Below are 15,416 nucleotides of genomic sequence, written 5' to 3' on the forward strand. Positions count from 1 at the left end.
TTAAAATAAAAAAATCAGCTGTTAAAAGGCTGAATTTGGTCACTCTCCAATAACCAGCATAAGTACAATAGACTAATATCACCACACAAACATTAAATCAACGTGTAACGTGTTAATAATATAAAAAGCCTTTAATCTGAGTGTTAATGGTTAAAATGTATGTTTTCAAATATAACCCCCCCCCCCCGATCTTCTAGTCCCCTCAATATACTTGCTGTATACAGACCAATACAGTGTTGGATACAGGTGTCTCCTCCATTACGTGGTGGAAATGCTGGTACTCCAAAGCGGTTAAGTCCACAAATAATCCACCGCCGTCTCAGGTTAGTGTGGTCAGTAAGCCCCTACTAACGCATCTCAAACCTGAAGCTTTACCACCTTTTATACTAATAACACATGGTACTACACTGATTTAATGGCCAGTATTCAATGCCTCAGATTCGCCATTTTTTTCAGTGAATCTGGCAATTCCCTGGTTGAATGGCGAATTTTCTGTTAGAAAAAACAATTCGCCATATTCTATGGAGGCAATTCGCCATAAATGAACCACGAATGTCTGCCGATTCGCCGAAAATGATTCTCCACAATTCGCCTGTGATTTTCAATGGGGTTTTCAGTGGAATTCGCCGACAGTGTATTCAATGCTCAATTCGAGTGCTGCATTCTCCATTGAAATTCGCCATGAGTCTCCGTTTAGCATTCGTCATCTTTTTTAGGTGAACTGTAATGTGTTCTTTTAAATTAAAGCGTTTTTATTTATTTTTTTGGTGTTAACAAATCAGAATATTTTTTCTATGAAAGGGCATGCTATTTTTATTCATATACTTGCAGCACATGAATATATTTTCAATTTTTTTTTTTTTTTTTTTTAAACAATATTTTTTTTTTTTTTTTTTACACATTCGCCAGCAGGGGCCCGGGAGCCGGAGCCGCTCATTAATATTCATATATTCACTGTACACTGGTCCCGATCATTACATAGGCACGATCGGGACCAGTGAGTGCAGCGGCTCCGACCCCAGCAGCACCCTGCCCTTCTGCTGGGGGTGAGGTGAGGGGAGGGAGGAGAGGGGACGGGAGGGGGGAGAGATATGCGGCTCCAGCAGTAGCAGACCTCTTGATGTCAGCGCTGGGGCTGCCGGAGGACTGCTGCTGCAGGCTGTGCGGGGGGGGGGGGAGGAAAGGGGGATTCGCCTCAGGGATTCGTCCGCCTGCCGCCTGCCGTCTGCCCCCCTCACTCATGCCGGGAGCCCCCACAGGGACGCAGCAGCAGCAGGCCTTTAGCTCCGGCAGCCACAGCACGGTGATGTCAGCGCTGGGGCTGCCGGAGCTGGAGGACTGCTGCTGCGGGCTGTGCGGGCTGTGCGCGCTGGGGGGGGGGTGGGGGGGTGGGGGGAATCGCCACTACCATTCCCCACTACCATTCGCCTGTATTCGAAGTCAGGGGCAGCGAGCCCCTGACGCATTAAATAGTGTGGGCTGGGGGAGCCACACGAATTCAAGATCAGCGATATTTGCTGGCGAGCGCACAGCGAATCCAAAACAGGATTCGCTACCTTGCGCTCGCCAGAGCATTGAATACCTGCCAATATGTTGCGCAGCACTGTTAGTTTATTGTATTTAATACTGTATAAACAAATAGAAGTATTTTGTTGGAGCCCTGTTGGGGTTTCCTCCCTTTTGTACAGTTACATAGGGTGATGAACATATGTGATCATTATTATTGTTGATTTGTAAGGCTAAGAATATTGCACGTTGACTGCTAATTATGGTGCTAAATTGGAGATTATTGTCATTAGTTTTTTTTTATTTGAAGTAGTTTTGAAGTAATTCCTTTCCAAATGAATATGATATTGCCAATGAACGTATGTAAGAGAACAGACCAAAAATGGACATAGAACAAAGGGGTTTCTACTCATGAGTAGTAATACAGAACTTGGCAAAAGCCTGGTTCCCATGGCTGTTCCCTGTACTTGCAGGTTATAGGAGTCTTCAAATTATAACTATTTGTGGGTAATGCAGATTAATATTCTGTTACATGTAATCTATGTGGTTTTGTGGGATTTATTTTAACCCTACAAATGTATCCAGCATTAATATTGGCAGTGTTGGGAATGTGTCCTGGAATGAAAAGTTTATCATATTTATCTCACATATTGTTTTTAGATCATTGATTATAATTTTACCATATGTTTTTTGTTACAGTAGAATATTATATTATTATTTTCTATAAAACAAAAAAAACTGAACTTGTACTTACTAGACTACTACATTCATGCCTAAATGAATATTATATCTAATAACATCAGCATTATCTACTAATGATACATATAAGAAGAAAATAGACTTTCAGTCATTTTAAAAAGAGACTTCTGTTATTGTTTATAAGAAATCAGCATACACGGACCATCTGTTTCCCCCGTCCAATCAGCTCGTTGCATTGTCGCTACAATCCATGCACCTTACACAGTTCAGGCATCTGTCTATTCTTTTGCCAAAGATTGTGGGACATATAAGGATATAAGGATAAACTCTACATGCGAACTAGACAGTACTTAATAAAGGTGAAGGGAAGGCAAACTCAGCCTTTGATAATGATTGACACAATGCACTTATCAGGACAAAGACTTTTTCCTCTGTTGGTTACAACCACTAGAATAACAAGTTACAATGTTCAGCTGTTCTAAATACAGCACTTCTCATAGTCTTCAACATCGGAATACATCCACGTGGCCTTTCTTGTGGCGTTAGCTATTAAGGGTCCAGCAAATGTCCCCTACAAGGGATATCTATGTAAACAGTTTTTTGGAATTTGTATCCGCCTCTTAAAAGAGATGTCGATGGGCGAGACCACCCACATTAGTGGCGTCGGCGGGCTAGAATCTGGGTGGTTAACTCTTCCCCCTTGTGATTTGTGTCCGTCTCTTCCATACCTGGTTTCCATCATATTTTCTGCATTTAGATCCTAGCTCAACCTCCAAGGACATCAGTTGTATCCTGATATTATGCACCACCGAATAATTATATGCTAGGAGAACCATTACACTTCAGTAATAAAGATGATCAGCAGACTATATCACAGACCAATAAAACAGACAAAAGCTCAGGGTTGGTTGGTTGGTTTAAAACAAATGTTTTCTATTTTTTATTTTATTGTGACTATAGGCACTGTGCTGTAACTTCTTAAAAAAAGCTGGTACTTGTGAGTTATCTGGGCGCCCGATTTCTAAATCGGGTCGGATCAGGCACATCGCATCGCATGCGACCATCGGATGCGATGCGATGCGATGCGATGACCCGATTTTTCCTTAGGAATCAATGTTAAAATGGACTGAGTCCATTTTAACATGGAATTCAATGGGAAAAAGGGGTCCTTTTCATACCCCTACTATCCAAGTGGGCATGGAGTTGGATATAAACCTGTGGCGAGCGTAGCGAGCCACCGAGCCCGAAGCGTGGCGAGCGTAGCGAGCCCCGCGAGGGGACACAGAATACCGGCCGCTCACCACGCTTCGGGCTCGGTGGCTCGCTACAGGTTTATATCCAACTCCATGCCCACTTGGATAGTAGGGGTATGAAAAGGACCCCTTTTTCCCATTGAATTCCATGTTAAAATGGACTCCGTCAATTTTAACATTGATTCCTATGGAAAAATCGGGTCATCGCATCCGATGGTCGCATGCGATGCGATGCGATATCGCATCGCATCGCATCTGATTGTATGCCTTAACTTAAGGCATGCAATCAAAAAATCGGGCGCCCAGATAACTCATAAGTACCAAAAAGCTTATTATAAGGGAATCCTCAATTCCACATTCTTGTTGCTTTTGGTCTTCATTTGAGTGAGTTGAACCAGTGTACTGTAGTAAATTCACACACACACATACACACACACACACACACACACACACACAACAGATATATGAAGCAGAGAGGGTGAACCAGATCACAGAGGTACTAAATCTACCTAGCATCAACTATGACTGCCTAAACTCCTCCCTTAACAATCCTATTGGACAGGAGTAAACAGAACATTCTCTATCTTAAGAGGTAAACAACTCCAACGCAAGAAACAATACATAGACAAACACCTCATGGTTTAATATCCTTCATGTTTATTTCAATGTAAAACTTTAAGTCCTATTCAGATGTATCTGCTTGTACTGTGTATGTTGTATTGAGTTTACTCAATCTAAATATATTCATATATAATAGGAATAGTAAGAAGTAAAAAAAATTGTTTTATTGAACGATCACCTCAAATCCTATTATAAACTTTGAATTGTTAATGTTAGAAAACATTAAAGGATGGTTGATCGAGGTTTCTAATACACATCAATGTTTCAAGGTATTATAAGAAGCAGGATTCAACATTTTTTCGTTGAAACATTAAAAAAGTTCAAACCCCCAAAAAACGAAAAACAAAAAATAACAAAAAAAAACTCTAAAACTTTTTTCCAACCCCACAAAAACTACACCCTACAAGCAGAAGTAGCATAAAATATTTTTAAAAAGTAAGAATATACCATCGTCAACAAAATCAGTATACAGAACAAATAGGGTATATGTTTCCCATTTGAGTTAGTCCGTCTGTTGTATTGTATATATCATGATTATTAATGCATGGGTTCCCAATTGTGATGTTACCCATAGCAACCAACAAAATTCGGTCTATCATCTTCTAGGATGCGATAAAAAATACGAGACAGAATCTGATTAATTGCTTTGGACAACATCACCTCTTGTCATTTTTAGAAGCGTTACAAATTTTACCCCTAACATTCCAGGTTTTAAGGATAGCCATTCTTGAGGCAGGGTGACTCAATTATATTAATGTAACCATATGTGCTGAAGCACGGATATTACTAAAACCTGGCATGCTAGTGGTGGAGAACCAAGGTTGGGAAACACTGCAATACAACGTGCGCTGCTCTTCTGATGATGGGAAATATATGTTGGATAACCATATACCAATAAATTCCAGAAATAATGAAAACAAAACAAAAATCATAAGGTACCTGAATGACACAGGCTGATCTGTATTCAGCGGAACCCCAGTAATGGCTCCACATAGAGGTGATGGCTTGAGGATGGTGATAATGACCCAAAGGTGGTTGTTAGAATGTGGATGGTTGATGTATAAGCCAAGTCTGGATGATGTTCTCGCAGAACCCGAGCCATACAGGATGGAGCGTGTTTAGGCTTAACAATAAAAGAAAAGGAACTGTAAAAATGTATCTGGAATGGATGTCTGGAGTCACAAACGTTGGACGCAATTTAGCAATGACAACATACTGTAGCAATATGCATGAGAGTGATTTGTGTCACTTATACTCCCATGTAGACACATCTTCTTATATTCATAAGGTACATGGAACTTGGGGAGCACCAGGGCATGATTATGGGTTCCAGCCACCATAGGCTAACACAGAAGTTAGTTTTTCTTACTTACATGCCCGTTGCCATGGTTTACATGCTCATTGCCTGGGGTTACATGCTCAGAACACACCAGCGCTCCTGGAATCTTCACTTCTGCTGGGCCTTTCCCTGACAGATGCTAGAGGTCCAGTAGGACCTGCAGTGTCTGTCTCCTAGAAGGAGGCCATTTTGGCAGAGACCCAGCTCCGCCAGCCGTGGCTTCCAGTAGTAGGTACAGCATCAGAGCCTAATCGCCGGCGCTGGGCCCCCTTCCCCCACAGGACCCAGCGCTGCGGCCTATTAGTTGGTCAGGCCCTGGATAGCACAGCTGTTAACTAGAAGGCTATGAAGAGATCCAGTGATACTGAATATACACACTGGCCACCATAAGACCCATGTAACAGTCTGAACAGCCATTTATTACAGCCGCTATCTGCTGAAAAGGGGGCGGGCGCTGACGTCATGTGATGTCAGCCACCCAATCCGGGTCGGTTCTGGGATTTATCGCGTTTACACTGCGGTACCGACCCCCAGTGTAAACGGGTGCGGCGCTTGGAGAGCACATAATCTCCAAGCGCCAGGACAGCCGATTGCCCCACTGGGACTGCTGATCTCCGCACTGGGCGCTGCTGCTGGGCTTCCCTTCAGTCTCCGTGCACCGCGAGCCTCCCCCCACGTCCGCGAGGTGAATGGATGCTGCACACAGGCATCCATTCACCTCTTCCCCGGCTCTGCTGCTGTCTGCACAGTACAGCAGACAGTGGGGGGGCTGTGTGAGCCCAACCTCCATACTGACTGCAGGATGCTGTGGTCCAGAGATTGGGGATCCCTATTGCCATACCTCCCAACTGTCCCAATTATCGCATTTTTTGGGGGGACATTCCCGCATCCCTCTCGCGGCCGGCAGTGTCCCGCGGCGGGGGGGCAGTTGGGAGTCCCGCCCCCCCCCCCCCCCCCCTGTTGTCCGTGAATAGACGCTGTGCTTACAGAGCTGCTGGACATGCCCCCACAGCGGCGAAAATGGGAGCGTGACCTTGCGGCAGTGCCGCAAATATAAACCACGACCCCTTTTCGGCAGGCTATGCCCCCAAAAAATTCACCCTGTCCCGCTCTGTTAAGCTGAAATGTTGGGAGGTACTGTAGGATATTGCTGTAAACGGGAGCCGGGTGTGATGACCCGGCATAACCATTTGCACTGCCCCCCACCCGGGTCCTCCCCATTTTCCACCCTGGTCACCCCTTTTACACCGAAGCTGACCTGGGTCCACAAGGCAAAATCCTGGGTTTTTGCCTCAGTGTGAAAGGGGTTTAAGACAGCGTTATGTAACTTTGGGGCGGATTTATTAAGCTCGGTGAAGTGATAACTTGTCTGTTTTTTATAACCGGCCAATCAGCTTTTAACTGTGAAGTTACAGGCTTGGTTTGAAAAATGACAGTTAGGAGCTGATTGGCCGGTGATAAAAACCAGACAAGTTATCACTTCACCGAGCTGTATTAATGAACAGTGAGTAGAATTAAAGGTTTATAAGAGAGACTGAAGGCTTTGAATGGTGTAGAAGTGGTTACTGCAGGCGTTTTAGAAATCACCTATATACTGCAAGAGTAACAGTTAATTGATGGAGGTCGGTGTTATACATTTATTGCAGATACAGGAGTCATATGACTGGGGAATGGTCAGATTTGAAATGCAAACCCAAGGGCAGGCGCAGCGTTCTAGAGAGGGCTGTGCAAATGCAGTTCCAAATCTCCCACTTTGCAGAACAATTGGAGAAAGTGCGGGAGTCTGGGGGGAGCGGTAGAAGAACCTAGGGTACTTGTGAGTTATCCGGGCGCCCGATGTGGTCATCGCATGCCATTATAATAAGGCATACGATGCGATGCGATGCGACGCGTTTTACCATCGCGTCGCATGGCGTCTTATCGTATGCTTATTGTATGGTATGCGATGCGACGCGACGCGATGTTTACAGTTCCCGCCCATTTTTAAACCCGCCCTCTGGCACATCTGGCAGAAATTCAGTGTGAGGTAGTTTCCAGAGGAGAGAGCAAGTGATATTCAGAGAGAGAAAGTGTTGTACAGCGTTGGAGTATATTTGTGAGGTGAATTTGTGGACATTTGCCCCAATATTGCCCCATTTGGTCCCTTACACCTGCCCCATTTTGGCCCTTACCCCATTAGTCCCAAAATGGCTTTGGTTGATGGCATTTTCAGCCTCCCAAAAACCGAGGAAGAGACAGTCGTCTTCCTGCAGGAGAAAGGGCTGCTCCCATCGACTGCCACATGCCCAAATGGCCACCCTATGCGCCTGTCCCTGAAAGAGCGCAAATGGCGCTGCTACATTAAAAGCTGCAGCAAAAAACAGAGTCTACGGGCCGCCCTATTCTATCCTGGGTGCAGGCTCCCCTTCATGACGATCCTGCGCTTTATCTGGTGCTGGTGTGATGAACTGACATCAATCGAGTTCTGCGCTAAGAATTTGAAGCTCTGTAACAAAAGCACCATTTTCTATAACGCCTTGATGCGGGAGGCATGCCAATGTGACTTGCTGGCACAGCCTCAACGGCAGATTGGAGGCCCAGGGCAAATGGTGGAGGTCGATGAAACACTATTTGTGAAGCGGAAAGCCAATGTTGGCAGAATCCTCCCACAGCAGTGGGTGTTCGGAGGAGTGTGCCGGGAGACAGGAGACTGTTTCATGGTCGCGGTTGCCCAGCGAGATGCACCCACTCTCCTCGGTGCAATTGTGGAACACGTGGCACCTGGCAGCACCATCATCAGTGATTGCTGGCGCGCCTACCAAACGACTGAACTGGAGCGGGCTGGGTACAGCCACTTGCGGGTGAATCACCGGTACAATTTTGTAGACCCGGACACGGGTGCACACACCCAGAACATTGAGAGACTGTGGGGTTGTGCAAAATGGCGCAACAAACGCCAGCGGGGCACAGCCCGCCATCACCTGGATTCATACATGCAGGAGTTCGTCTGGCGAAAGTGCCTGGCGGGAGACAGTGCATTTGAGCGCATTCTGCATGCGCTGACATTACTTGATAAATAATGATGTTGATTGATTATTGTGTGCTTTCTGATTGTTTGTTATTCTAATTTATTCCCTTAATATGTTAATTACACAGTTATTCCCTTTAATTCAGTTGTCCTTAATGTGTCAGATATGAATGATATTGATGAATGATATTGGATGCTCACAGCCACTCCACTATCAACGTGAACCCGAAGCCCGCGAAGGGACGCGCTTACCTGTGAAGGTATCCGTGTCCCCTCGCGGGGCTCGCTGCGCTCGCCACGCTTCGGGCTCGGTGGCTCGCTGCGCTCGCCACACTATTCTATTCTCAACTCCACGCCGACGTGGATAGTGGGGGCATGAAAAGGTCGTAGGACGCGTACCGCCGCCCCTCGCGGGCTCGCTGCGCTCGCCACGCTTCGGGTTCACGTTGATAGTGGAGTGGCGTTCACAATGGGGGTGGGACTGACATTGTGTCACTTTTTGTGACACTTTCTGGGGGTTTTGCACTGCTAAAATCGGGTGCGATCGCATCGCATGCCATGTGGTTAACATGCGATGCGACGTGATCACTTTACATGGTACCCGATGTAAAATCGGGTTCGGGTGGTCATCTCGTCGCGTCGCATCGCATGCCATTTGGTTAACATACGATGCGACGCGATGCGAAATCGGGTTCGGGTGGTCATCTCGTCGCGTCGCATCGCATGCCATTTGGTTAACATACGATGCCATGCGATGCGACGCGATGCGTATACGACCAAAAATCGGGCGCCCGGATAACTCACAAGTACCGAACCTAGTACTGACCCTGAACACAAATTTGGGGTCTAAGAGCTGAGGTGTCGACACAGACAACAAAAAGTAATGCAAAACTCATGTAGACATTTTCATGTTCCCAACCTCTTCTGCGTCTACCGGTTGCTCATGTTGACCTTTTTTTCTGTGTTGACCTTGTACATGTTGACCTCTTGGGGTCAAGCTAGACACTGTCCTCCTAATTACTGCTGACCTTATGATCCAAACAGGGGTGATACAATACAACAATACATCCCAAAGGAGCTTATTCATATCCCCCCAAAAAACGTGGTACAGATAGAAACGATCAGAAGACCCTTGATGAAGCATTGTGGTGATCCAGAGGAGGACAATCCACTGAAGGAGCGGTATTATTCTAATGATGAGAGGCCGGTGCAGCATGGGGATCACGGTGCACCAGGAGACTGGAGCAAAGATCAAACATCAGAGCGATCCAATCATTGACCGTAACCCTAACATCCCCCCCCCCACAGCCTAACCCCTTTGTGTTTAACTCTCCCTTCCGGTAGTGTCACACCCCTCCCCACCCACTAGCCAAGGTACACCGCTCCCATTTCCATGCAGGTGGGAGATCGCAGGGGGGGGGGGGGGGGGGGGGGGGGCGGCATGGTGCCAGGAGACAGCAGTGAGGGGACGGAATGCTGGTGGGGGATAGCGGGCAGGATGCAGGTGGGAGATCACAGGGGGTGTGTGCAGGCAGAATGGTGCTGGGAGCCGGTGGGTGGCTGCAGGTGGGTGTGTGGTTGGAATGCTGGTCGGATGCTGCAGCATACCTCCCAACTGTCCTGAAAACCTCAGGAACGTCACGGTTTTCTAGGATGTTCCCATCTCCCTCCTGCGGCCGGCAATGTCCCGGGGGGGAGTTGGGAGTCCCCTCTGTTAGATGCTGCCCAGTGCTAAATAGACGCTGTGTGCATGGGCACACACTATGGTGGAGGTATATGGTATAACATGAAGCAGGGCACACACTATGGTGGAGGTATATGGTATAACATGTAACAGGGCACACACTATGGCGGAGGTATATGAAATAGCATGGAACAGGGCACACACTATGGTGGAGGTATATGGTATAACATGGAGCAGGGCACACACTATAGTGGAGGTATATGGTATAACATGTAACAGGGCACACACTATGGTGGAGGTACAGTATATGAAATAACATGGAACAGGGCACACACTATGGTGGAGGTATATGGTATAACATGGAGCAGGGCACACACTATAGTGGAGGTATATGAAATAACATGGAACAGGGCACACACTATGGTGGAGGTACATGAAATAGCATGGAACAGGGCACACACTATGGTGGAGGTATATGGTATAACATGGAGCATGGCACACACTATGGTGGAGGTATATGGTATAACATGTTAACAGGGCACACACTATGGTGGAGGTATATGAAATAACATGGAACAGGGCACACACTATGGTGGAGGTATATGGTATAACATGGAGCAGGGCACACACTATAGTGGAGGTATATGAAATAACATGGAACAGGGCACAAACTATGGTGGAGGTATATGGTATAACATGGAGCAGGGCACACACTATAGTGGAGGTATATGGTATAACATGGAGCAGGACACACACTATAGTGGAGGTATATGGTATAACATGGAGCAGGGCACACACTATAGTGGAGGTATATGGAATAACAATATATTGTAACACTAGGTGATTTATCGCGCCCTACGGGCGCTCTTCACACCGGTGTAAGGGGCTGCGCCCCCTTAATTTGTGAACGTTTGTATTGTGAGACATATGGTTAGAATTGTATGAAAGATGCCTGTATTGCAACTTGAGTTATAGGTGAAATGTGTTAAATAGAGAGCATATGATTTGGAAGGGGGTGTGTATTGTTTTGTTTAATTAAAAAGCGGTTACAGAGTAAGATGTACATTGATAGTGTGGAGGGTACAGTGACATTTGTGGGTGTGGAGGTGTGTTGTTTAGGGGTGTGTGTGTGCAATAGTATAGTAGGGTGTTTTTGGGTCAGCGGCTCAGGAAAACAGGAGGCTGGGTAGTGATAGGGGTGTGTGGGCATACGGGGGACTAAAGAGGAGGGTGGGGGACACTGTGCAGCTTCTGCCAGTGGGTGAGGGTCCAGCGTGGCAGCACAGGAGTACAGGATGGTGGCCCTGAGTCAGTGTCTCCTCCTACTGGGTGGGAGTTAGGGTGCATGAGAGCAGGAGGCTGGGCTATGAGGCATGATAGGGGTATGTGGGCAACACAGGGTCAGCGACTCCCTAGTGGTGGAAGTTACGGTTCAGGAGAGCAGGAGGCTGGTAGTGATAGGGGTGTGTGGGCATACGGGGGACTAAAGAGGAGGGTGGGGGACACCGCTCACCTACACCGTGGTGGATAGTGGGTGTGTACTGTAGTCCTGGCTGGGCGGGGGGAGGTGGTGTATATAACACTGGTCTTTTCCCTGGAGGGGGGGGGCGGGTTTGTGTAGAACGCTGGGCGGGAATGTTATACACACAGGAGCAGGGCACACACTATAGTGGAGGTATATGAAATAACATGGAACAGGGCACACACTATGGCGGAGGTATATGAAATAACATGGAACAGGGCACACACTATAGTGAAAGTATATGGAATAACATGGAGCAGGGCACACACTATAGTGGAGGTGAGTGACAGATCTGGCTAAAGAACACACAATGTGAGGGGAGTACATGGTAGAACAACACAGCATAGAGCTGGGCACACACTATGAGAGGGGTATATGGTATAACAGTACAGCATAGGGCTGGGCACACACTGCGACGGGAGTACATAACTCCCAAAATGATCATCACCAGGAGGGACAGAATGCTTTACTCCTTAATTTAGGATTACATCACCCGTGCTAAAGAACCTTTCATTATCAGTTAACCTGTTTAAAAAGGTGACGGCAATCAAAAACTAGAAAGTACAGCATTGTGTCCCTCCTGGAATGGGTCATGTTTGGAGGTATGGGGGTATACGGTATAACAGTACAGCATAGAGCCGGGCACACACTATGACATGGGTATATGGTATAACACTACAGCACAGAGCCAGGCACACATTATGACATTGGTATATGGTAAAATAGTACAGCATAGGGCTGGGCACACACTATGACATGGGTATATGGTATAACAGTACAGCACAGCCAGGCACACATTACGACTTGGGTATATGTATGGTATAACAGTACAGCATAGAGCCGGGCACACACTATGACATGGGTATATGGTATAACACTACAGCACAGAGCCGTGCACACATTATGACATGGGTATATGGTATAACACTACAGCACAGAGCCGGGCACACACTATGACATGGGTATATGGTAAAATAGTACAGCATAGGGCTGGGCAGACACTATGACATGGGTATATGGTATAACAGTACAGCATAGAGCCGTGCACACACTATGACATGGGTATATGGTATAACAGTACAGCATAGAGCCAGGCACACACTATGACATGGGTATATGATATAACAGTACAGCATAGAGCCGGGCACACACTATGACAGGGCAGTGGCGTAAGTTCGTTACAGTTGCCCGGAGGCAAGATATATATTGGTGCCCCCCCCCCCACACACACACACATACAACCCTACATATAAAATATTTTTGTTTAGATAGATAGATAGATAGATAGATAGATAGATAGATAACACATATATTTCAGAACTCAGCCACAGAAGCAATGTCTTTTAAATAACTGATTTAAACTTCCAGGGGGAGGAGAGGTGCCCCCTTGGGAGCAGGAGCCCGGCGGCAGATGACTCCATTGCCTCCCAGAGTTCGGCCTCTGTGACAGGGGTAGAACAGTATAACATGGAGCAGGACATACACTATAATGGGGGTATATTGTATAACACAGTACAGCATAGGGCGGGCACACACTATAACATGGGCATATGGTATAACAGTACAGCATAGAGCCGGGCACACACAATGACAGGGGTATAACATGAAGCAGGACATACACTATGATGGGGGTATATGGTATTACAGTACAGCATAGGGCGGGGCACACACTATAACATGGGCATATGGCATAACAGTACAGCATAGGTCGGGCACACACTATAACATGGGCATATGGTATAACGGTACAGCATAGGGCCGGGCACACACTATAACGGGTATTTGGTATAACATATGGGCACACACTATGGTCTATGGTATAACAGTACAGCATGTGCGGGGCAGTAGGACATAATAGGCTATGCCAGCGCTGGGGGGTGGCACGGTGCCCCGGATGGACCCAGCTGCCGCCCTCTCCTCCATATCACACACAGTCCCAGCAGCGGAGTCATGTAGGGACACGGAGGGAGGGGGCTTCTGGCTGCCTGGGGGGAGGGATCTCAGGGATGACCACCCCCCTGTTCTCACCGTCCGCATCTCCCCCTCACACGCAGCGGTCCCCAGCGCCACGCCGCGCTCCAGGACAGAGAGCCGGTTACCTGCGCTGTGACTGCCGCCAGTGTCCTCCTCCTCCGTCCCGCTCACTAAGTCCTCCATGCCTCTGTCACCTGTCAGCCGCCGCCCCGCCTTTCCACACACAGCCGGCCGCCGCCATTGGACGTCGCCCCGCTATCTCGCACTGCCATTGGCCCACGCGTCTGTCAGTTAGGGCTGGCACCGAGCCGCACGCGTGCCCTGGCGACGCCCCAAAACAAAGCGAGCTGTCCGTCACTGGGCCCCGCCTACTACACTGCTTGCCCCTACGTCATTGGTTTGTAGTCCGTTCACTACGGCCTGCCGACGTTATGATTGGTCGGTGGGGACGCCGCTCATTTCAGGGGCAGGGTGGGCAGGACAGTGTGAGTATGGGATTGGCTGGGGTGCCCAGTGCCGCCAGTGACACGCTTTGAGTTTCACGTGACGGCGGGTACCCGCTAATGGTTCAGGTTCAGCGACGTCACGTGTCCGGCCCCGTGCCCCTCAGGCTGCGTCACCAGCCGGCTCTCTGAGGCCACGGAGCTACTCCCGCTAACCCGGCCGGCCATTGGCTGTTCTGCGCGTCACTCACGGTAATCCCCGCCCTCCTTGGGCACAGCCAGCAAGTTAGGGTGTCTCAGACGCTCCCGTGTTATTATTATGCGCTGCGCGTCTCTCATCTCCCGGCGATTTATTTATTTATTTCCCGACAGTCAACTTAAATGACCCCTGGCGGCCGCGCGGGTGACTGACAGCCTAGGGGACCAATGGCGGCACGCCTTTGGTGTGACTTAAGTACATGCCTTAGCCAATGGCTGCAGCGGATGGCTGAGAGTAGGGAAGTGTCACCGGGACTTAGTCGCGGCAGGTGGAGGTGGCCAGAGGGGACCCAGCGTCACCTCAGCCCTGTCCCCGGAGCTCATAGTATACAGTGTACTGTACCCGTGTGTGGTGTTGCGCTAGCAGTGAAGTGTGTGTGTATATATATATATATATATATATATATACAAACGCAGGGGGTTTCTGGTACCCCCTCCTCTTGGCAAGTGCCTTAAATGATAACAACAATATCCCTGTTATATAATATGATCAATAGAGCTGCCACCATATCATGCAGTTTAACCGGTACTTATATTGTTAGTTGGGCGCCCAATTAGCGTACGGACGTATCGTAGGAAAATTGCATCGCATCACATGGGCCATTTTAAGGGCATGCGATGCGATTTTCCTATGTAATTTATTCACTGCTCTTTTAGCCCTGGGGGATCGCATTGCACATACCCTCCAAGTGTACCGATTTAGCCGGTACAGTACCGTTTTTTAACGGTCTGTACCGGCTAAAAATAAATGTACCGATTGTACCGATTTCCCCCAATTCTGATAATTCTGATGTTAACATGGCAGCCGCTCCACTGGTCGGATTGGGCCCAGCGGGGGTGTAAGGAGTTAATACTGCCCAGCGTGTGTCACTGTCACAGCAGCAGCTCGCGCACGCGGCTCGCAGACCTCCTCCCGCAGGGCTGTTGTCGCTGTCCATTATGACGCGGTAAAGGACGCCCGGCCGGTGCATGTACCGCTGATATAGCCGGACAGTGCAGCAGAGCCACTTCTGTAGCGGGATTCGGAGTGGCCGGCCGCAGCACTAGTATCACTCTCAATTGACAACTAGGGTAATTTATTTATATTAAACTAATTTATTTATGCATTTA

At 47.9% G+C, this 15,416-nt stretch overlaps 1 protein-coding gene across 4 annotated transcripts in view; it reads right to left on the reverse strand.

Moving 5' to 3' along the window:
* ZBTB20 (zinc finger and BTB domain containing 20) overlaps positions 1–14,092 on the reverse strand; it is a 759,091-nt gene extending 744,999 nt beyond the window's left edge. For 2 of the 4 annotated variants that reach the window (XM_083171550.1, XM_083171551.1), the window contains exons 1-2: positions 13,731–14,091; positions 5,019–5,202 (exon numbers count right to left, since the gene is read on the reverse strand). The gene's annotated coding sequence lies outside the window, so the exon portion shown is untranslated. Of the gene's footprint in view, positions 1–5,018; positions 5,203–13,730 lie in introns of all 4 variants that reach the window. The other 2 variants (XM_083171555.1, XM_083171553.1) reach the window with 2 other exon arrangements.
* Between the last annotated feature and the right edge of the window lie 1,324 nt (positions 14,093–15,416).

Source organism: Crinia signifera, chromosome 2 (genome assembly GCF_055691185.1).
Source record: "Crinia signifera chromosome 2, ASM5569118v1, whole genome shotgun sequence".
NCBI classification, from domain to species: domain Eukaryota; kingdom Metazoa; phylum Chordata; class Amphibia; order Anura; family Myobatrachidae; genus Crinia; species Crinia signifera.